The sequence below is a fragment of the Peromyscus leucopus genome, chromosome 5, assembly GCF_004664715.2.
Source record: "Peromyscus leucopus breed LL Stock chromosome 5, UCI_PerLeu_2.1, whole genome shotgun sequence".
In the NCBI taxonomy this organism is placed as follows: domain Eukaryota; kingdom Metazoa; phylum Chordata; class Mammalia; order Rodentia; family Cricetidae; genus Peromyscus; species Peromyscus leucopus.
The window spans coordinates 106,714,710-106,730,595 of record NC_051067.1 but is presented as its reverse complement, the minus strand read 5'-3'; the positions used below and the strand labels follow the sequence as shown (position 1 = coordinate 106,730,595).

The window sequence follows — 15,886 nt, the reverse complement described above, 5'->3', positions numbered from 1 at the left end:
TTATTAGTCAGTGTAAATTTCAGAAAACATGGGACTCACTGAGAGGTAGAAATAGAAATTTGACACTCACTCACAGTGTGATCACCAATCCCCAAAACAGCTGCTTCAAGAGGGTCTGAGCCCTGGAGAAGAGGAGAAAAGGACAGGAAGAAGATGAGGTGACAGGGAGGAAGGGGCACAGGCCCAGTGGGGTGGAGAGAAAAGTTGGCACCCACTGGGGCTCCCACATACACATTGTCATGGGTGCATTGAGGTGTGAAACAAGTCAAGGCCCAGGCAGGGTGGGAACAAGAGGCGAACAGGGGTTCTCAGAAGTGTTGGGTGAATAGACTGGTGAAGAATGAATGCCTGGATGCTTGAAAAATATAGCTTGTTTTGTCTCTTCAGAGTGTGTTTGGGCACTGAAGGCTGACCCCCTTTGGCTCAGTACACCCCCAAATCAGACATAACATGCTATAGCTCCATGTGGTTGTCCTCAGCCATCTTTAGCTCCAGGATGTTCTAGCTCAGGGTCTGAGTCCAGAACTCCATCCAGCAGGCTTTCAGAGCATGACCCACAGCTGGTTGGATATCCAACTGCAGGCATTGTGCATCTTGGCCAAACAAGGAGCAATGAGGCAGCCTTTACTTTGGGGATTCCTGTAGATATAGACTCTCAGCAGAGTGAGACATTGGTCATTTTGAGTCCTACTGAGCCCAAGCCTCATTTCCTGATTTGGGTCAGGATAGTGAGTAGAACATTCTAGCCGGGTAGAGGCTTGGAGGTGCAGTGTCTTGATGTAAGGAGTTTACACCAGTAAATCTGGACTGTTTGTCCTTTCTTTTAAAGGTAGGCTTATATAGACAAAATGACAAAATGTTACCTACCTGCCAGAGAATGGGGAGATAATCAATGACCAGCACCTACAAGAGACTCCTGTCTGAATGGGCTCTGGCATTGTGGAGAAGGCTTCCATGTGATGAAGAACCAACTCATGCATGTTGATGAGATCACCACAGATAATGGGAGACCTGGATGGGATTCCCTTGACCAGGGAGGGTTGAGGGGTATCCACTCATACATGTAATGTTATGCCATGCAAAGTTGGTCTAGTACATCCTCTTCCTGCTCAGCAGCTCCTCCTCCGTGAGGTCAACTGCAGACAGGAAGAAGACAAGGATCCTGGTCCTGACTACATCTGCAGCTGCTAGCTCATGCTCCATGCTTACCATCCCTTCTCAGCCTGACCTGAATATGTTCACCCCTGCATCTGCTAGGATCCAGGCCTACCCCTTCCCTATCCTGTCCTTACTAGGCCCAGTCTCTAATGGAAGTTCTCCTGGTCTCTATCTTACCCAGAATGCTTTCCTTCCTTCTGTCATCGAGTAATTATCTAAGAAAAAAGTCATGCCTTTCAAAACAAGACAAAATGGAAACAAAACCAAAATAGAATAAAATAAAAACACCCCCCAAACAAAAAACAAAAAAAAAAAAACAAAACAAAAAAAAAGAGAGAAGAGAGAGAAGAATCTCATTATGGAAGTTGTAGTGTGGCCTGTGAGTCACACAGTCTACCCTTTAGTCCATTCATCTTTACTTGCAAGTGTTCATTGACAAGTCAGTCTACAGGTAGCAAAGGGCTAATGGGGAAGAGTATCTTTCCCTCACTCAGGCCACTGCAAGGCAGACAAGAGGGGGCGGGGTCAGCTCTGTTGCTCTCAAGCCCTCAGGGCTGGCTGGCCTGCATCCCGGACACCCACCGGGGTCAACTCTAGTGTCCTGTGCAGATGGGGTGCAGAGCCTGCTCTTTCCTATGCTACAGACTGTGAAGGTCAGGGCTAGCTCTCCCACTCTTATGATCCCGGGCCAGCTCTCTCACCTGCCTCGGGTGGTAATGGGTGAGGAGGGTAGGGCTTCTTTCACTCTGCCGCCACATGGCAGACAAATGAGGGGGTAGGGTCAGCTCTCCTGCTCTCAGGGTTAGCTTACCTGTCTCCCTGACCACAGGCACAGCTCTAGTGCGCTGCCCAGGTGGGTTGCATGCCTGTTGTGAGGGGTGGGAGGTAGGGGGTTGGAGTTGGGGGTGGGGAGACAGCGCTCCCTTGAGGGGCGGGGCTAGCGGTTCTGCTGCAGTATCTAGCAAGGGGCAAGGCCAGCTATCCCAGGGCCAGTGAAGAGCAGGGCTGACTCAGCGCAGCATTAAATCTTCCTTTTTATTTTTATTTTTTTATTTTTTTAAAGATTTATTTATTTATTACATATACAGAAGAGCGTGCCAGCTCTCATTACAGATGGTTGTGAGCCACCATGTGGGTGCTGGGAATTGAACTCAGGACCTCTGGAAGAGCAGTCGGTGCTCCTAACCTCTGAGCCATCACCTCAGCTCAAATCTTCCTTTTTAAATAATCCTGGGCATTGTGTGTAATACTTGTCACTCTGATATCCTTGTGGATGAGCTGGGTCTAAATGGATTCAAGTGTTTGGGACACAATTCTGTCTTCTTTCAGTTGTGGTGGTTCTGAGCCCAGAAATCTGAGCAAAGAGTGTTCGTAACAGCTGCCATGAGTAAGCTGCATAGATCCTCCTGCCTGGAAGTCCCTGGTGACCTTTCAGAACCATGATGAAAGCAGGCAAGAGACAAAGTAAGTGTGGCCTCCTTAGACAAGACGGATCAGGAAGGTTCAACAAGAAGCCATCAGAGTTCACACTTCAGTGACTTGAAATGAGAGCCATCAAGGCTACACACACACTAGGCACAGTACTGTCCTGGAACACCTTCTGATAAGGACCTGCAGATTCTATGGCAAGCCCAGAGCACATGACCTGTTCTGAGGAAGCCAGAGTGTGTCTTTGTTCAAGGTCAGGTACATAGGTAAAGGAAGCTGTAACCTCTCAGATCTGCAGTGTGTTGTGAGACTGGGGGCTTCTGTGTGCCCCAAGACCAGGAAACTTGCCCAGGATCCTTAACTGGGCAAAAGGTGACACACTCTGAGCCCAATGGCAGTATTATTACTTTCATTAATATCCAAGGGTCAGTAGCAGCTATAGCCATTGTCATGACCACAGCTACATAAAGAGAGGTAAATGTCCCACCAGTCCCTCTGTTCCCGTGCTTGATACCTCTGACTTACATGTCCAGCACTCCTGAAGGCCCATCACACTGGGTTGGCTCTCCAGTGTTGAATGTCTTCAGGCATCATTGGCCCTCTATGCTACAGGGGTCACCTTGCAGGCTTTGGTCGAGGTAGTGTAGGTTCCCACAACGCCATCTATTAGTTCTATGTGCATCTCTCTCCCTGGTCCCTTTACACCTGCCTTCCCATTTTCCAGATCTCCACAATCTGGTAGCTCTGATCCCACTCCTCATCTTTACCTCACAGAATCTTGCTCTGCCCACAGAGGAGGAAAAGCAGGCCCCTGCAGGCTTCAGCACTAGGTAGAAAGGAAATTGACTCAGAGGCATAATTACTTCCCGGGCCTGAGTTTGTGCTGCCATGGGATGCTGTTTCACCACAGAAAGCATGAGTTGTCAGTCTAGCCCAGGCATGATTTGTACCCATAGGTGTGTGACTGAGGAGCCTGGGAGGGGGGCAGGGTGAAGTGGTTGTCAAAGGAGAACGGCAGTGACAGGCAGAGGTGACAGGAGCCTGTGCTTGTGAGGCTGGGCAAAGCCTCCTCAGCTAGTTTTGTCCTTTTTAGCCCTCTGGGGGATCTGCACAGCGTGGCCTCTGAAGCCTTTGTGGATATCAATCACTCTCAACCCAAACCTGGAGTTACCATGGTTACTGTCCTAGTCACAGGCTCAGTGTGGGTATAGGAATGGAGAGAAGGAAGCAGAAATTTGTACCTGGAGGTTGTGTCTTCTCTAAGGAGGTACATGCTGGAGATTCAACAGGAGGATGATGGGACAGACATTTGCTTGTTTTTATTTTATGTTTGTGTGTATGAATGCTTTGTTCACAAGCATCATGTGCATGCCTGTTGACCACAGATTCCAAAAGAGGGCATTGAATCACCTGGAACTTGAACTATGGATGGTTGTTAGCTGCCATGCAGATGCTGCGAATTGAACCCTGCTCCTTTGTAAGAACAAATGCTCTTAATCGATGAGCCATTTCTTTGGCCTGAATTTTTTTTTTAATTTAGGTATTTATAGCTTAGGACTGATTTAAGTAGGTCCCTTGGGTTTTGGTATGTTTCCCTTCACATTTGATTCTAGGAATTTTAAATTTTTCTCCCCTGCTGCCCCCAGTTACACATCCATCATTCAACAGCATGTTGTTTAGTCTCCATGAGACTGTGTGTATTCTATGGTTTCTCTTGCTGTGGGTTGGGAGTTTTATTCTATTGAGATCAAATAAGAGGAATTATTCCATTAAAATATTTCTTACAACTTGTGTTGCACTCTAATATATGATTTATTTTGTAGAAAATATGGTGTTCTTCTGAGAAGAATGTGCATTTTTTTCAGTGTTTAAATAGAAGGCTCTGCAAATATCAAGTCCATTAGATCTAAGATATAACTGAATGCAGAGGTTTCTCTGTTTATTGTTCATGTGGTTCTTCTCAAGTGCCCATCCACTGTTCGTCTTGTCTCCACACTACTGCTGCACTGGTGGCAAGTCTCTACTGTGATCAAGTTCATACTCATTTAGATATATTCGACAGACATTTAACAGGCCCCTGCTGATTCCAACACTGGGACTCTCTGGGCTCTCAGAGCCTATGATAAAGCTGGGGACACAGTTCCAGAATCCTAGAGAACCCTGCCAGTACACATCACAGAGTACAGACCAGGATCTCCCACCTAGCCTAACCTGAATTCCTGAAGGAAATGATATGTGGATCAACTTCAGACAGCCTTCAATGCCACCTGAGGACTGACTTTGGCTCTTTCTTTCCAGCTCTCAATATCCTAGAACATCCACAGTCCAGCACATCAGGCCTTCCTCCTTAGTGTTTTATTTATTAATTTTTTTTTCTGGCATGGCACAGCTATGGCATCTCCACCCTCCTTCTAGTTCTTTAGGTGTGTTATAGATTTAGAGAGGCATTGGTGTTTACAGAACGGTCTTCATAATTACTGTTGGCAAAGACATGAGCCACTGGCATGCTCACACATGCATGGCTGGAGGAGATACAAAATGGTTTCGTCATGTTGAAAGACAGGCTGACCTCTTCTTCAAAAGGTAAACACACTTGTGCTGGGACTCAGCAAATCTACTACTGTTGTAGCCTACTTGATATAACCTACTTGAGTTACCAGGTGTCTCTTTATGCCTTTTCCTGTCTCGATCTAACCTTGTCCTTTGCTGCTATGGTATCTATTATCAAGTCAACTCAAACCTGCACCCTATAGTGAGGATATTAAGAGTTTGGCCCTGTAGAAAGCCCAAGTTATGGGCATCATTATTTATTCCACCTACCTAGGACTCTTAGGACTGTGAGTGTTATCAATCTTGCTTCTCACAAAAATAGATCTAGTTGAGCCGAGAGGCCAAGTAGGTTTTTGTATTTCTTTATTTTGAGATGATGTCTGAAAATGTAGTCATGATGGCCTAGGACTCCGACACTCTTGCCTCAGCCTCTGGATGCTGGGATTACAGGTGCGCTCACCAGACTTTTTAATCAAACCCTTAGAGGTAACTTCAAGCATAACTTTGTGTGCCCACATGCTTTAGATTCCTTTGGATAAAATTGTAAGCAAGGAACTGCAGGGTTTGTGACAAACCTGTGCTTGTTAACTTAGAAAGACTGTGCCAATCTGTCTTCTAAAATGACTGCATCTTTTCTTACCCCCTCTAACTGTGTGTGCAGTGCCAGTTGCTTCACATCCTGGCCTGTACTGGGACCTACAGATCTTCAGTATGATTGCATTGGATGGCCATCTGCTTATGTAGGAAGATGGTAAATGTGACTTCAGCCTGGGCCATATAGTGAGACCTTGTCTCAAAAAGCATGACCCCTCCCCATGAAAGAAGAGTCTGAACATGGGAGTGACACAGGCATGCAGCTGCTGAAAGGAGAAAAGGAACTGAGGGTATACATGGAATGGGACTCTATAATAACAGAAAGGAATCAGAAGGATATTGTGCTAGACATCAATGTTCCTCTTACAGGAAATGACAGGAAGAGCTACAGTGTTCGTAAACCATAAGCAGGTGCAAGATAAAGCAAGAGAAAGCAGTGCATGAGGGCCTGGAGGGATTCTTGAGATGGGGGATGGTATCCATGAGCTCAGTCACTGAGCCTCTGCTTAGCATTCCCCTCATCTGTGCCCTGGTGTCCAGGACAGACAACACAGGAGTCTTGACTTTCATGCAAAGGTCATGGTGCCTGATGGCTGGTGTTCATCAATGAATGAAACAAGGGGACTTTGCCCTGGAAAAAGTGGTGAACAAAGGGGACAAAGTGGTCAGAGTTAAAGGGATGGGGAGGTGCCAGGGTCTAAAGAACACAAGACTCATCCTCTTAATGACTGAGAAAATGCTTTGGGAAAACAAAAGGCATATTAAAGACAATTTGGCATCATTGCAAATGACAAAATACAAGACACTTTGAATTGGTTGATATGAGAAGTTTAAGTACAACACTAACAAAGAGAGGTCTAAGAGTTGAAATTAAATGAAAATGAATCACATGGAACATAGAGAAGAGTCACTATGGTTCAGGAGGATTTGTTGTAAACAGGAGGACACTTCCACACATGGAGAAGCTATTAGTTAGGGTACCAGAGACAGGCATATCTTCTGCTAGACATGTCTGCACATTCCTACCTTTCCCATCTCACATCCATGATACATACACATCAGAGTAAAAGATCCTCACATATATCATATGCTCATACAAATGTGGGCTTCACAGTGTCTGCAAATACACACTGGGAATAAGAGCAAATTTATTGTTAGAAGAAGGACACCTGAGCTTGCTGGTCAAGCCCCACTCATGGCCCAGCTTGAGGTGTTTGTGAGAATGTCAAATCAGGTTCTCATAAAAGTGGTTCATTTGCAAATTGGGAAGGAAATAGATGAGATTCTCTCTATAGAGACAATCTGCACAGAGTCTTTCAGAGGCTGGCATGCTCAGTGGCTGATGCCAGAGAGGTCTAGGAGCTGAGCTCTGAAAGCCTGTGTGGCTCAAATTCATTTGCAGAAACCTAATTCCTAATATGTTGATGTTAAGAGCTGAGACCCTTAGAAGGCCCAAAATTCCATAGTCTGTACATTCTACCTAGAAAGGACACAGGGTGTAATCTTTGGGCCAAATAGCTAGTCCTTGCCTCACAGTAGATGTGCTGGTAACCTGACCCTGTATTTCTTGGTCCACAGAACTCTGCATACATTTCTGCTGTTTACAAATCACACAGATTATGATTGTTTTTGTTTATGAGATGTAAGTCTGGCTCTGTAGTCCAAGATGGTGTGGAACTCCTAGGTTCATGCAATATTCCTGTCTCAGATTCTGAGTAGCTGGGACCACAGATATGTATCACAAGACCTGCTGGTAGTTAGTGATCTATTTGGCACATCGGACTTAGCTTGTGAAGATTATGAGATTTGGGGGCTCATGCATCCACATTCCACGTTGTTACAAGAGGTTTTATTGAGTGGATCTAACAGAAGATTAGCAGTGTTTTGTGAAAGAGTAACATGTAGAGAGCTTGTCATACAAATTGGTAAAATAAATGAGTGTATAGGTTAGGAATGGTTATGTGAATTATAGGATCAAAAGGCTCTACAAAGCTCAGACAAAACTCACCCTCCATGAAGCCCAAATGCCTTTCTTCACACAGGGCACTAAAACTCTTTGTGCTTCTCCTGGATCTTCTGGAGCAGAATCTTAGTCCAGAACTGCAGCCTTCTGGCCTTCAGGGCTCGGCCCACAGCAGGCTTGATGTCCAACTGCAGGTACTGCTCATCATGGTCCAACATGGGCCAGTAGGGTAGAACCTCGCTGTTGGGGTTCCTGTGGACATGCCAGCCAGTGGGAAAGGGTGAGGTCACTCTGATCCAAAGTCTGACCCTCTGATTTGGTCAGCATAGTGGAAAGATTAGGTCAGTGGTTAAGGGGGCTGATGGGTCAGGTGTCTTGATATAGGGATACAAGTTTCACCAACTAGTTTCTACTCCATGTGGGGGAAAGACTACCTCACTTGTTTTATGTTTCCCTCTGAGAGGCAAAATCTAAAGAACAGTACCATAGCACTTATGAGCCAGGTCACTATGAGATGACCAGTAACCAATAACTACAAAGTATCTGTATAAATGTGCTATGGGGTAGAGAAGACTTTATCATGTGATAAAATGTCCATGCATGATAAGAAGGCCACCATCCAAAAGGGAGTCCTAGATAGGAACCCAAAACTGGAAGGTTGAAAGAGAGGTGTGTTCTCACCCATGTCTTGCAAAGTTGGCCCAGTATTTCATCATCCTCCTGTTGAGTAGCTCTTCCTCCTCAGTGAGGACAACTGGAGTAATTAGAAAGACAAATGTCCAAGTATCTGTCACATCATGCAACTGCCAACTCATGCTTCAGACTCACAATCCTAGCTGTTGTCTGACCCCAAACTATTGACTTTGTTACCTCCCTTCTCCACCATATACAGTGTCCCAGATCCATGCAAGCCTCTAGTTGAATTCTTGCCCCAATGTCCTGTCATCTCCCCCATTACTGGCTGGACTGGGAAGGGTCCAGATACTGTGCCATATCTATATCATCTATTTCTATATCATCTATTTCTATATCATCTATATCTATATATCTATATATACAGTTTTCTTCAAATGGACTGAGAGCTCAGGAGTCATTCAGAGAGCCATCTGGGTCCTCACTCAGCTCAAGGGAAATTAGGAAGACTTACATTTCACTCCCCAGAAGAAGGACCCAAAGACAAAAGTAACCTCATCAGTATTGTCAGCCTTCACATATGGTGGCCTGATATCCTTGAAGAAGCTGGGTGGATGCTGGAACTCATAGAAGTAGACAGGAGCATGGGAACCTGGATGTAAGGACATGTGGTGACATGGCAGCACTTGGCCTAGAACTGTTCTGACACACATTTGGTGACAAGAGAACTTGGTCTCAAGTTATCTGCAATCATAACAGTTGAGTGTGGAGCTCCAGCATGGAACATCGGCTGTGGGAAAGCCCCCTGTTAAATAATGACTCTGCTCTCCACAGGTGAGTAGTTTGGTCAAGACACAGAGTATCACTCAGCTATTTTCTCATCTGTACCTAGATAAGAAGAAACTCTCTCACACTCAACATAAGGATTTATTAGAAACAAGACTCTCAGTTGTGAACCAACAATCAGGGAACCTGAATGGGTCTAACCTAGGCATCTTGTATATATGTCATAATTGCTTAGTTTGGTGTTTCTGCAGAACTCCTAACAGAGGGAGTGGGGACTGCCTCTGACTCTGTTGCCTGCATTTGGGACCCTTTTCCTCCTACTGGGTTCGTCATCCAGATTTAATATGAGGAGAGGTGCCTAGTCTTATTGCAACTCGATATGTTATGTTTGGTTGATACCCCTGGGAAGCCTGCTATTTTCTGAAGGAAAACAGAGGAGTAGTGGATGGGGAGGTGTAGGAGTAGAGGGACTGGGAGGATAGGAGGGAGGGGAACTATGCTTGTTGAGTAATATATGAGATAATAAATTAATTGAAAAAGACTCAGTTGTCTGGAACCAGAGATCTGATCCAGACATGGGTCAAGTCTGGACACTACAGAGCTCACCTGGGACCCACAGCTCTGAGCTTCCTCCCTTGACCTTGTTATAGATGTACTCACGCTGAAAATGTGCTACTTGGAGTGCAGGGATCACAAACGTGAAGTCCCCCATCATCTCTGTGAACTGTATTTGGAGGGTCTGGGCATCTTCAGTGTCCCCCATGTACTCTTCCATTATCAGGTCACCATATTCAGGAGGCAGCTTCTACACCAAGGGGATCAAGAAGAATGAGGTGACATAGGCACTAGGATATGTAGGCAATAGCCTCAGGGTGGGGAAATGCAAAGGTGGGGAAATGCAAAGGTGTGGTATGGGGAAAGCTTGGAGTGACCTCATATAGACAGGTCCATACACACACACACACACACAAACACACACACATTCCTGGGGATGCTCCTTGCAAGGGGTAGACAGGGGTACTTGCAGTTGTGACAATGCCCTGAGATTCTTACCATCTGTGTTGCTGTACTTTTCAAAGGAGCAGGCAGAATCTTTCTGGTTATTTCCTTTATTTTCTGAGCAGAGCCTGTGGTCTGGGGTATGGAGAATGGTTTTAAGTGTGTCATGACATGGATATGGATCGAGGAATCTCTGAGTTCCCATTGCCCACCATATGAGCCCCCAGGAACCCAGAATGTTACAACTGAGTCTTACCATAGGCAGAAGCCAGCCATATTCATTATTGTTCACATCAATGATGCTGGGGACAGGGTGAAAATCAGCAGAGGCCAACAGCTCCTTAGGGTGCCTGGGAAAGAACTCCCCATCTACCACAGCAGGTAAGACCTTGAACACCTGAGGAGCATTAAAATTCAATGCTGAAGGTCAATGAAATACATATGCCAATGTTGACTGAGTTACCTCCATCCCTTCTCCACTTCCTAACTCATCTTAGGATGGTTTTTCTCTACCACACCTCTCCCATCTCACCCCTGAAGAGATTTTATACTTAGAATAGTCTATGTTGGTATTGATTTTACATCCAAGACTAAAAAAATAATAAGCTATAGAGATTAGGTAATTTATTCTAAGGAATGAGGACTACCTGTAACATACCTTGCTATCTGTCATCTTCCCAGCCACACAATTGTGCAAACCTTGTTAATAGCCAGAATCTCCGCTTCACTCTTGCCTTGTAGGCAGCGCACCAGAGTCTCTGTTTCCACAGCTCCACAATCAGATAGATGGACCACCATCTGTAAAGGGAAGAGCATGAGGGTGCCTGGATGCCTTGTCGTCTAGGCAGACAAGTTTTTGCAGTCCCAGAGGGTGCCATTGGCTCTAAATATCACAATATGCTGTGTAATGTATGTGGACTGTAGGAAGAACAAAATTATTCTCATTTTCCTCTTGCTCAATGATAATATGCACCCTTCCCTTCCTCCCTCCCTCCCTCCTTACCTCCCTCCTTCCTCCTCCCACCTTCCACCCAATTTGAGAAATATTCTCTTGTTCTGCTGCAGCCTATACAAGTCTAGCTGGTCTGTAACCTTCCAGGGATCATATTGTCCCTGCCTCCAATCTCACCATAGGAAAACCTGGATTAAAGACAAGAAAATCTACACCTGGACATATATATGTTCTGGGGAATTGAACTCAGATCCTTACTTCCACACAGCACGCTCTCTTGCCTCTTGTACCATCTCCCAAACCCATACATACTTGATTTGTCAATGATGGAAGCTGTTAGGTACAGCTTTGCTGAACATACAACATATGTACCTTGTATAAAGCACTGTGGGGTGGGGTAGGTGAGGGTTCTAAACTTGAGTCTTTAAGGAAGTACTGAAGAGAAGTTAGTTCCCATGGTCCTCATTTTCTCCACTGTACACAGTAGCAGAGTAATAGAGCTGGAGGGTTAGAGTGCACTCACTGTGTAAACCTCCTCAGAGGAGTTGGAGATGAGACCAGGCAACACAGCTACTCCACTCTCCATGATGGCTCTGTGGAAGAGTCCTTTGGACAATGGGGACACAACATGGAAAGACACACTTGCGCCACCTGCTGACTCGCCAAAAATAGTGACCTGGTCAGGGTTGCCTCCAAAGTGGGCGATGTTCTGCTGGACCCAGCACAGGGCGGCCACTTGGTCCAGCTAGCCCCAGTTGCCTCTGGCATGCTGGTCTCCAGTGCTGAGAAGTGGAAGAGACATGGATCAAAGGGCTGTCTAGGTTCTTCTCAGCTACCACTGCCCAGCCCTTGTCTCACCTGAAGAAGCCCAGGACACCCAGATGGTGTCTGGTATTGGATGGTACTGGATATTAATCACCACCACATCCTCAGTGGCTGCCAGTGTGAATCCATCATACATGGAAACCATGCCTACTATCAGAGCACCACCATGGATCCACACATCACCTGGAGAAGTCAAGAGAGATGCCAGGAGGCTTCTATTGGGCACAAGCTCAAGTGGCACTGCCTCCCAGATTATGGACTGCTTCCCATATGTGCAGCTAAACACACCAGGACTCCTCAGCATCTTAGACCCAGGCCACAGGTGAGGAACACAGTCTCATCAGCATATTTTCAAGTCCCACTGTTTTTATCAAAAATTTCAGCTTGGATTAATGGATTTAAGTCACTATTACTCTCAGACTCCTCAAAAGTACAAAAGGATGTCTCCATATGAGTTTTTCCTGATTATGAATCTAAAGGGTCAGCAAATCTCATTGGCACAACCAATATCCCAAAGCTGGAAATTGGACTTTTCTCAATGTTAATCCCTCGGACACCTGATTAGGTCTCTAGGGATCAAGTTTGTTGAGAAAGTTCTGGGTTCGTCCAGGAAACACATCCCCTGACCTCTCAGACCTCCAGCGCTCAGTGTTCCATATCCAGGGTTTAACTGCCCACCATGACTGAGAAGACTTTTGTGGACATATTAGGAAAGGCTTCTCATCAGGGCCTACATTGCAATAGAACTCAGTTGGCCTTATGCTTTATAATCTTCCTGAGAAAGAAATTTCTACCCACATCCAGTTGACCCAATTCTTACAGGCAGGCTAGAGCCTTCATGGGCATGGGTTGGTGTGTAGATGTTGAGATACAAGCAGTCCTCAGACATAGAAATGGGAGGCATGATGAGTTTCAGCATCTTCAGACCCTCTGAATTCATCGTATCATCATTTTGTAGACACCTGGTGACAATGGCAGATAGTTATTACAAGAGACTTTTTGTTGTCAAGACCGAAGTTTAGTATATTTTTTCTCTCATCCACTTTCAGCTACTTTTCTCCAGGATGCCCCGCTGAAGCATGATTCCTCTCTAAAGCCCTTTCCTACCAAGGTAAAGACTACAGGCTCAATGAAATCTGGAATTGAACCAGATTTCCAGAAAAACCTGTACTTGGATGAGGGAATATATTTTGTTCTTTCTGATCTGGGATCTAGAGAAGTCTTGGGGGCTCAATGAGAATGACTTCCTGCATGCACTGACAATCACCACTTCTCTTTGTACTCTTTAATTGCTATTGAGATGGATAGTTTTAATTTTTTTTTTTTGGTTTTTCGAGACAGGGTTTCTCTGTGTAGCTTTGCGCCTTTCCTGGGACTCACTTGGTAGCCCAGGCTGGCCTCGAACTCACAGAGGTCCGCCTGGCTCTGCCTCCCGAGTGCTGGGATTAAAGGCGTGCGCCACCACCGCCCGGCGAGATGGATAGTTTTGATTTCCTACTTGAAACAACATAGAATCACTCAGGGATATTGTCTCAATGAAGGATTGTCTAGATCAGCATAGCCTATGGGGATTTTCTTGAGTCTGTTAATAGAGGTGGGAATATTTCCAAACATGAGTGGCACCATTCCCTAGGAAGGGGCTTCTAAACTGTAAGCAGAGAAGGCCAACTGACCATAAGCAGGTATGTATGCATTTTTTTAAATCTCTGATCCCAGTTAAAAATGTGATGTGATCCAGTCCCCTATGTTTCCCCCTCGTAATGGATAGTAATATGGAAGGAACTGTGACCCATAATAACTGTTCCTGCCTTAAACTGAATTTACCACAACAACAAGAAATAAAGATACCTGGATAATGTGGTGCTATGTCTACACAGGTATTAATGAAGTCAGTGGACAACAATGTCCCAAAGTGTATTGGGATGGTCTTATCCCTATGTTCAGAAACTTAGGGTATCTTGACTTCCCATGTAATATCTAAGAAGCTTTTATACATTTCTTTGAACCATGGCACTCATCTCTGTGAATTGTCTCAGTGAGTGCAGAGGATGGAGTTGCCAAGGATACATCACTGATGTCCTCTTGAAGGACTTTCAGAATGCCACTAGATGCTGGGCTTTTGCTGGTTAATGTGCTTATATTGACCCTTGTCCATAGACAGGCCTCTTTAATGGTGGCAGAGATCACTTGGCACAATTTGAATCTGGGAACCATTTTTATCTGTTTCTCACTGCCAAACTAAGAGCTAAATCCCTATAGGAACTGAACTCTGACCCAGGAAACTGGCAAAGTTGTTCTACTAGAAGCCTTAATCATGTATCTGAAAATGCATGGCAGAGTACACATCACAGACAGAGAACTTCTATGGAGTTGGGATAAAGGAAGCACCTCATTCTGGCCCAGAGCTCAGAGCACATTCTCACCTCAGGGCTCCAAGTCCTCTGAGTTCCAGAACTTACATGGCTGGGTAGGAGGTCCCATCTCTCACACCACTCCATGGTTCAGGGGCCTCAGGGGGTGCAAATCGCAGAGGTCCTACAGGTGGCTTGGCAAAGGGAATTCCCAGGAATGTGTGGACACCAATTGTGGTGCCCTTCACATGGACGAGGCTTCCTCTAACCTGGCCAGTGTGTGTGTTCCTGATGGGGCTGGCTGAGTCCTGGCCTGTGAGTGGAGAGATACCATCAGGGTTAATTCTGTCCAGGCAGCTGCCACCACACTGTTGTTTCCCACCTCATTTTCACTAGGGTACTTCGGAAGGGGACCCAGGATGTCTGGGTTCAAGTATGAGATGTGGGAGTAGGAGTTTCTTTATTCCCCTCATTTCCAGAAATATTGCTCATGCTTCTTTTGAGTGGTGTCTGTTCATGTCTCTGGCAAGCAAGGAGTCTACTCAGAGCCACTGGTAGCAGAAATGCATTATTTTCATTATTATACAGAGTTCTGTAGCAGCTGCAGTCTCACACAGATGTAGTAAGTGTCCCATTTGCTCTCTTTCCCTTAATCTGCAAGTCCGGTTTACTCATACTCCTGACAGTGGAATGGCTTTTTGGTTATGGGGTGTCCTTAGGCCATGCTAGCCTTTTATGTGCCACATGGCTCACTATGTGGCTTTTGGAGGTCCACAATTTTGACTCTTTTATCTGCGGTCTTTACCAGTTCCTCCCTGTTAGTTCCTTTCCTCCAGCAAGATTAGCTCCTGCCTCTGCAGAACTTGGACAGCTCTGACTCGGGTCCTCACTGGTAATTTAAGGAGTCTCACCTTGCACATGTAGGAAGAGAAGCAGGAGCCCATAGGTCACAGCATTCAACCAGCCAGGAAGTCTTTCCAGTGTCATGGTCGGCTCCTAGTCTGAGTCTGTGCACCTAGTCTGTGTTGCTGCAGGATAGCTGTGTGTCATGGACAGGAAAGAATAGATGTGGGACTTGTGTAAGCAGGAATTTGGACCTAAAATAAAGTAGGTGGAAACCCAGCAGGGTGGGGCAAAGTTCTTCTTGTCCAGGAGGTGCAGACTAGTCAGCAGCAAAGCAATCTTTGTTCCTGCTCTTTGGCCTTCTAGAAAGGGATATCATGGCATCTCAAGTCCTTCTGCACTACCAGAAATCCTGTATGCAAACTTAAATAAATTCAAACCATGATAGCTGTCTTTGTTCTCACTGGTCATTGGTCAGTGTTGTGGAGGTCAGGGAACAGAATGCTATAATAGGGGCTTCTCTGAGTAGGTGAATACTAAAGATACCACAGGTGGAGAGAGCTGAGAGCTGTGACCATTACAGTGATCTTAGGATCTACTTGAACCTCATGCACAGATCATGGCTTTTTCACTTAAACACTGAAAGTTCTTTATTGACTTGAGAAATGCTTTTCATTTCCCTACACATTTCTTTATTGTGTAATATGTTTACATGTATGTGTGAATGCCATGGCACACATGTGGAAAACAACTCCTGCCAGTCAGATCTATCTCTCCTTTTACTCTGTGGGTATGGGGATTCAT

At 45.5% G+C, this 15,886-nt stretch overlaps 1 pseudogene; it reads right to left on the bottom strand.

Moving 5' to 3' along the window:
* Nucleotides 1–453: 453 nt before the first annotated feature.
* LOC114681078 lies at nt 454–15,227 on the bottom strand (annotated as a pseudogene).
* Nucleotides 15,228–15,886: the final 659 nt, after the last annotated feature.